Below are 8,468 nucleotides of genomic sequence, written 5' to 3' on the forward strand. Positions count from 1 at the left end.
GCAGAAAAAATTAGCTTCTCTCCAAAAGTATTTTTTTAGAAGCAATTTTTTAAAGCTTGGTCAAACACTAATTGCTGTTCAAAAGTGCTTTTCAAACTAATTAGTCAAACACAAACTGTTTCTCACCAAAAGTACTTTTGAAAAAAGCATTTTTGAAAAAAAAACACTTCTCAAAATAAACTAATTTTTGCAGCTTGGTCAAACGGGCTAATCCACTTTGAGCACCCCTATTTAAAATGTATCCAGTTTTTAACGTTTAAACAACTTTAAGCATTTAAGTCCGTCCGCAACTTAACGTAGCATATTTGTATCATTGATTTTATAATTATTTACAATAAAAACACCGCTTATTAATTAATACGATGCATGTGTGAGTATTGTGCTGAATGAACAGATTGTTTTTCTGTAGGATATGAATACTATTGGATCGAGGTATAAATTGGTAAAATAATTAGAAAAATAAGCAGATTGATCAATGACTTATGTTGTTACCGGAGGGCTTTCATATGATTCTATCTTGTCTCCCTTTTCGTCTTTTTGAGTCGAGGGTCTATCGGAAACAGTCTCTTTATCCTCTCGGGATAGAGGTAAGTGATGTGTGGCTATAATTTCATAGTTTCGTACATTATGTGCCTTGCATTTTACATGCATTAATGACAAATTACACTTTATTTGCGCGTAATGGAGCCTATTTTATGTGTAGGTGAATTGGAGATGAAAGTAGAGCAAAAGAGATACTTAAACATTGAAAATGTGCACGAGAACAGTGAAAAGGAGAGGCCAGGCAAAAGCCAGCTCAACCAGGCTTTAGCCTGGCGAGGCTAGCCTAAGGCCAGGTCCATTCCGAGTTTTGAAGACCTTATTCGGCTCCTGGTTTGACTAGGACTTGGCTTACACGTTTAGGTCTTTTCCTACACATATGAATAGACCTAAAAATGCCACTTTAGACAGACCGAGAGGGGAGATCGAGTTTGGACATACTTTAGACCTAGGAAAAATACGGAGCCATTGTGGAGACCGGAGATTCGACCCAAGGATGCAAGAACACACTAAGAGCAAGGCGGAGAATTCCTCTACAAGTTTTTCACTTCCTTCTTCTTATTTTCATTATTGGTTATGAATTATAGTATTGTAGTTATGCATACTATCATGAATAGCTAACTTGTTATCTAGGGTTTTGATGGAACCTATTGGAGGATGATTTTCCTGTTACGTTAATATAGATTTGTTATAGTTTTTTCTCTATTTGTTCAATTACGTTTATATTGTGGTTGGTTGAAGAGCTCACAATCGACTGTGCCTATTTAGTATGTATTACACGGGAGAGAGTGCATATTTAGGTAGTTGTTGAAAAACATCACTCCTAACATATATGAGGAATCAATATGGAGGGTTTAAAGGTGGGATTAGGAATAACGAAACCTTGGGTGCAATCCGAGTGAGTCGTACTTAATGCCAGCTAGCGTGATTCGGGAGAATATGTCTAGTAAATTATGGTAATTACTCGGGAGAGAGTTACGACAGTCCGAGCGTTCATGATCGGTAGAGAATACTTAGGCAAATTTATAAAAAAACGTAGCAGAAATGATTCCGACAATAGGAGAACTCATAACTATAGACCTCCTAAATCTTTTCTCCAACCTGTAGTATCTTTAGTTGTTAATATACTAATTTAATTTGTTAGTTAATTAGATACAAGAATCTTAATATTTATAACTTAGGAATTTTTCGAGCTTGTCTTCTTAGTAATAGGCAACAACTGTAGCTAAGTCTTAGTTCTCTGTGGGATTCGACTCCGGACTTGTAAACTGAATTTTATTTGCAACGATCACTTAGTCCTTTTATAAGGCTTAGTTTGGCGTGATCAAATTTTAGCGCGTTGCTAGGGAACTAACGGTGTAGCTGTATGTGTACATATTTCTAGGTTACAAGGTTGAACTTTTATTTTTGTTTTCGTGTATTTGATTATTTATTTTAATGTTTTTTTATTTTTGATCTGAGAGGCATGGCATCTTGGAATTATGAGAGTTTTGATATTGGTAATTCTACTTTTGATCCTCCTTATGCATTTAGTGGAGGAAACTACCCAGGGCAAAATTATCAAAATATTTTCGAGAGCGAGTTATGTGTACCAACTCAATCTTATGTATGGAATGTGTGTGATATGTGTGGTGGTCAAGATGGTCACTTTCATGGTTGTGCTTATATTTCTTATCTTCCCCCAACCCCTTAGTTTGATGGTTCTTCTTTTTCTTGTGAAGTTAGTAGGAACAAAGAACCCAGGGATGATGACCTAAAAAAGATCGAGTATATGCTAAAGTGCCTTGTGGAACAATATGATGAGATACAACTGTGGGTACAAAGGCAAGATGCAACTATTCGCAACTTGGAGGCTCAAGTGAGTCAACTAGTTGAAGCTTTTAATGCTCAATATGCCAATATTATGGATAGTAGCCAGGAGCAGTATGCATTAGAGATGGAAATTGAGGTGCCAATGGAGGGGTCCAAAGTAGAACCCCAACACTCTAACCAGCTAGAATTTGAGGATACCGATGTTGAAGAAGTAATACTAAAGTCAACCAGGGACATTGAAGATACTAATTTAGTTAACACTAATGTGATTGGTGCTGAGGAGGTTAATAATCATGAAGTTCATGTATTTGAGCGTGTTGGACCTCATTCCAAACACTTCTCTACATTATGTTCAGATGGTGAAATGGAAACTGAGCCGTATGAGCCAATGCAAGAGTCAAAAGAAGAGGTGGATGAGCCCTATATTCTGAAATTTTCAAGGCCGTCTAAGCAAAGTGACATTCCTTGGTTGAAAGCCAAAATGTTCATAAAGTATCATTTAATTTTTGGCTCACAACAATTTGTATCGCCCCAGGAGCATGATCATAGAGCAGAATCAAAACTTGGGGATCCAATTCATAAGTTTGAAGTGGAAGCAGAAAGTGATTCGTGTCGTGCCGCGACGTTAAATTAAGCGCTTGTTAGGAGGCAACCCAGCTGTACTGCTTTCTTTTTATTTATTTATTTTAATTGTTTTTTTAAGTATATTATTTTGGTAGTGTCAATTTTTAATTTTCTAGGAGCATGGAAAGCAAAGCTATTGGAAGGATGCAACAACAAACCAGATTGTTGGAACTAAGTGTGAGGTACCCGCACGAATGACCAAGCCTGGGAGAAGTCTTAGTATCCCATGAATTGCTATTGCTTCGTCCTTTGGCCTACCATGGAGTTTCTTTTAACCTCTTATTAGTATGGTGTACATTGGGGACAACACACAATTTTAAGTGTGGGCCTGTGGGGTGAGGAGATTGTCTGGGTGACTTCTATGTTATTTTAGTTGTGTTAGTTTAATTGATAATTTTATTTTATTTTTAAAAATGGACTTTTCCCGACGATGTATCTATTAGACAATTTTCTTGAGGGATTTAAGTCTAAAGAAAAAGGACATAAAGATTTTCGTTGTAGGTAGTTTAATAATTCCACCTTGGTTTTTCTTTGTACCGCGGTTCTTTTTCAAGGGCTTTGTTTGAACCAGGTGTAGTTAGTTTTAATTTTTTTAGGAGTAGGAGCTAGTGTGAGATGAACCGAATTGTAGTGATATCTCTTAATTTTGTTATGTCTTGAGAATAGTTAGTACTTTGATTGTGATGCTTAGGCTCAATTTTTTACTCTTATATAAGTACCTTAATTCGTATGATCTTAAATTTGCTTAACTGTTTTGACTAGAGTGTCTTGATAAAAACCAATCCTGAATGAGTTATATGACATGTGTGTGTAAGGTTTTGTGTTATTCCTTGCGTGCATTTGATGTCTAGAACTTGCCCCGTGTGTTTGCAAAGTGAAATGGTAGTTTTGTTCAGTCTTGGAAGTGATATATGCGTTTATTTGTTGAACCAGATATGTATATTTTACCCGCCTAATTGTTATGTAACGTAGTTAACCCCTTTGAGCCTGTAATTATGTTTCTTTGGCAACCATATTACAAGCCTACATTTTTGTTTGAATTAACCATCTATTTGAACCTTGTCATTATCACGCGCTGAACCTGGGGAGGTGTGGCCAGAACCCGATGTTGTACGCGGCCCGAGCGTACCACTCTGTAACTATGGACTCTTGAGAGGTAACCCTCATCTTAGGCCGATGAGGCCATATTTTGAATCGCCTAAAAATAACATCTCTTTCATCTGTGGGGTAAACATAACCAAAAACTCATATATATATATATATATATATATATATATATATATATATATATATATATATATCTGTGGAGGCTGACGAGGCTGCCATGAACATCTACTGATATACAAACTATACAGGATTGTCTACAAGCCTCTAGAGATAACTGAACTATACCACAGTTGGGACAGGGCCTCGACCTACCCATCAAACCTGTATATATACAATGGACTCCAAGGTCTAGACCTGGAAACTCCGAGGAAGTGGAGCTTACCAACTAAGCTGATGTTTGACTCTGTCTGCTGGGAGGGTCTGTCCAACTGTCAATGAGGACCTGCAAGCATGAAATACAGCATTCCCGACAAAAGGGACGTCAGTACGAAATAATGTACCGAGTATGTAAGGAAACAGAATAACTGAAAGCTAAAACTGAACTGATAATATAATAACTGAAAGTAACTGGAGTCAAAGATAATCTAAATATATGCTTACCTGCTGGTACTGACTCAACTCTCTCAATATATCAAGTAAAATAGTTGTCTGGCCTTATAAGGCTCGGTATATGTAACTGCTCTGCCATAGTAGGCTTGCTCATAGGCGCTCGGCCATACTAGGCTCTATATCTCGGCCATTCTAGGCTCGTTCATAGGCGCTCAGCCACAGTAGGCTCGGTATATAACTTACCATCTGATCAGAGGTTGCCCAATAGGGACCTGCCCGCCGATTATAGCTCGATGGTGGTGAAAATACTGTAGTGCTACCCAATAGGGGCCTACCCACCGATTATAGTTCGATGGTGGTGAAAATATTGCAATGCTCTCTTGGCTAATATAAGACAAAACTAAACTGAATATGAAGTCCCGATAAGGGAGAATACTGTAACTAGACTAGGATAGTGTATATAAATTCGGGAGTATGAACTTCTCTTTATGTCTCGTTGTCAAACACATGTAGTTACTGGATCATGCCAAATGAAATAAAGGTTTAGCCTTAACATACCTTATCACAATCTTTCAAATCACTAAGTTGAACTCGCCTCTTCGCACCTTAATCTACAACAATGACAATAATACTATCCTTAAGTTACGAAAGGTATATCGCACAACGAACGCCAAGTTTATTTTGTATAAAAACGGGCAGCATCTCCCCTATAATCCTTACTTCCTCCAAATTCAAGATAACACCAACGACACAAGAACACAACAATATCAACATATATACATTATTTTCCAACCTTATATACACCACAAAATACTACAAAATAGCCCAACACATTCCAATCTCTTCATACACAAAACGACCACCGTAGTAGTGTCAAACAACCCAAAAATGTTACAACGAATGACCAGCATTCCACCCTGCATATATGTGGTGTTTCTCCACACACTTCCTCCTCCAAAACTCCAAAAAGTAGTAGTAAAACACGCAGCCCAACATCAACACAAAACAATCCGCTATAAGTGAGTAACTCGAACTCACGGCTTCCGATCACCATCCCGTGAGTTCTTACAAATATAGAACGACTTACCATGAATTACAACAGAAAAAAATGGATAAAAGAGAGCAATAAACTCACCTTATTTGTTGGATAACTCAGCTCCTATCTTGATTCTTCAAACTCTAGGGTTTACCTCCAATTAGAACTTGAAAGGGAGAGAAAATCAATTAGGGTTTGTAGGAAATTTTTGGGAGGATTTTTGCAGAGCTTATGTCTGGTTTATATGACCTATTTTCAGTCTAATATATGAAGAAAATAGGACTTTAAAATGCCTCTTTGGACGACCTTAAATGGCCTGTTTTTGGGCTCTCATTTAAGCAAGTAGGTGACACACCTACTTGTCACCTAGCAGCCTGCAAAGTCTCGCAAAACCGCCCATATCTCTCTACTCTGATGTTGTATTGACAAACGGTTTAATGCGTTAGAAATTAGACTCATAGAGCTTCAATTTGATGGTGGAAAACCCCATAAATCTAAGTATATTGGGAGAAAATCGCAGTTACATTTGACACAAATTTTCAGTAAAACTTATGAACGTAACTTGTGATGACTTTCGTCGACTTTTGTTCCACAACTCGCTTGACTTCAAAACATAACACACGACTATCATACGACTAAGCTAATTCATAACATAACCTCCTTATCATGTTAAGCACTGATAACTAGGGATTCTAGTTCATTTTACACTCATTTTTACTTGAGTTTTGGAATAAAATGTATACAAATAGTCCCAAAGGCTTACATGTTGTACTTGTTTGCAGGGTTTTGTCAAAAAAGTGACAAGTAGTCAAAACCAACTGAAAAAGGAGTGAAACATGCACAAGAACCAAGAACAAGTCAAGGCACTACTGCAACATAAAATACACTGCAGCCACAACAGACCCACCGTGGCCACAAACCATTTAGTGCGGTCCGCGGTGGATAAGTTCATAAAGGTGCAAGTTTGAAGGCTCAGGCATTGCGATCCGCAGAGGATTTCTCGCGGATGCAGTAGCCTCTTCGCAGCCGTAATCCATTTTATGCGGTCCGCGGAGAGGGGATTCAGAGAGTTGGAGTTTTGAAGATTGGAAGTCATTGCGGTCCGCGGTTCATTTTGTGCAGACCACAATGAAGCCACCGCGGCCACAGTGCATTTTATACGGCCCGCGGTGGCTAGATTCAGAGATAAAAAGTCAAGTCAAAAAGCCTCATATTCCGCGGTCCGCAATACCTCTGCCAGGGGTATTTTTGTCCAGAAAATTTGGCCTATTATAAATACTTTCTTTTCATATTTTAGGGTATCTGTTAGAATCTAGAGCACGTGAACGGTGATTTTGTTCCATTTTGCGTAATTTGTAGCTAGTTTAACACTAAATCTTCAATTTCTTAGTTTGTAATCAAATTATATGGGTTATTCTTCATCTATTTTTATGATTTCTTCCATTATTATGAGTAGCTAGACCCATTAGCTAGGGTTGTGGCTCAACCTTAGTGTGAGTATTTGATGGGTATTTTGATTTAAGGCTTAAATGTTTATGGGTAGTTGATATTTAGACTGATTTGTGTTGTCCATGTTGAGTTAGTGGTTGCAAATACTAATTTGTGCCTTTTTGACTTGGGCTCTTCTTGAGAAAGAGAGTTTGAGTCTAGGAAAATTAGTCCAGCAAGAAATTGGGGTGTATTCAAGAGATTGATAGCCCAATTAAAGGGTTAAACATAGAGATAGTAATACCTGACTTGAGCCTATATTGCTTGCACAATTTTGACACCCAATTGGTCTTGAGAAAGTCAATTAGGGAAAAGTCACTCAAGCTACCGAGAGGTATAGAGTGAGTAGTTCCGTGCATTGGCTATATCGCAATCCCCAACATAACAACTTTGCCTTAGGCCTTAGATCCCATCAAGTATTCACCTAGGAGAAAGTCACTTCACTAGTGCCTCTTTAATCATTTAGAAAATCTTACAAGCATTCACTCTTAGTTTAATTTAGCATCTTATTATTATAAAATTAGAAGTAACAAACAACAATTATGATTGGAAGAGTAATTAAGAGCACTACACACTACTAGTTTAGATAGGAATCCAATTACCAATCAATCTAGCTCCATGTGGATTCGATCCCTACCATCTCGGGTAAAAGCTGCATCGACCGCTCTTGCCACTTTGTAGTGGTGTAGGGTTGGACCCGATCACTTTTTAGCGCCGTTACCGGGGAGCTATCGGTTTTGGCTATCTATCTAAATAGTTTTGTGTATTGTTTTTCTTTCCTTCTGTGTTACTAATTTGTGTGTGTCGCAAACTCAGGTATAAAATGGCAGCAAACAATGCACTTCTTGGAGATCTTCCGCCGTGGGAGGAGGTAGATGACAATATTACAAAGGAGGGGCCGACATGCCAACAATAATGTCCCAGACCCTCCCCCGCCACCTCTAAGAGTGGCTCCTTGGGTGCTTCCAAATGAAGGATATGCTAGTGCAATAATCCTACCCCGGATCAGGGTGGGCAATTTCCAAATTACAAATGTGATGCTGACTTTGTTGGAGCAGCGAAGGTATTTCATGGGTGCTTCCCATCAAAATGCATATAAACATCTCAAGGATTTTGTGGATACGTGTTGGGGAAGCAAGAAAACAAATGTGTCAGAGGATGCATTGTGGTTGAGATTATTCCCTTTCTCACTTAGAGGAAAAGCTTTGGACTGGCTCGAGAGGCTTCCCAACCATTCTATCACTACATGGGATGAGTTGGTTGATAAGTTCATAGCTAATTTTTCTCACCAGGACATATGGCAGCATTGAGG

Source organism: Nicotiana sylvestris, chromosome 12, assembly GCF_000393655.2.
Source record: "Nicotiana sylvestris chromosome 12, ASM39365v2, whole genome shotgun sequence".
NCBI classification, from domain to species: domain Eukaryota; kingdom Viridiplantae; phylum Streptophyta; class Magnoliopsida; order Solanales; family Solanaceae; genus Nicotiana; species Nicotiana sylvestris.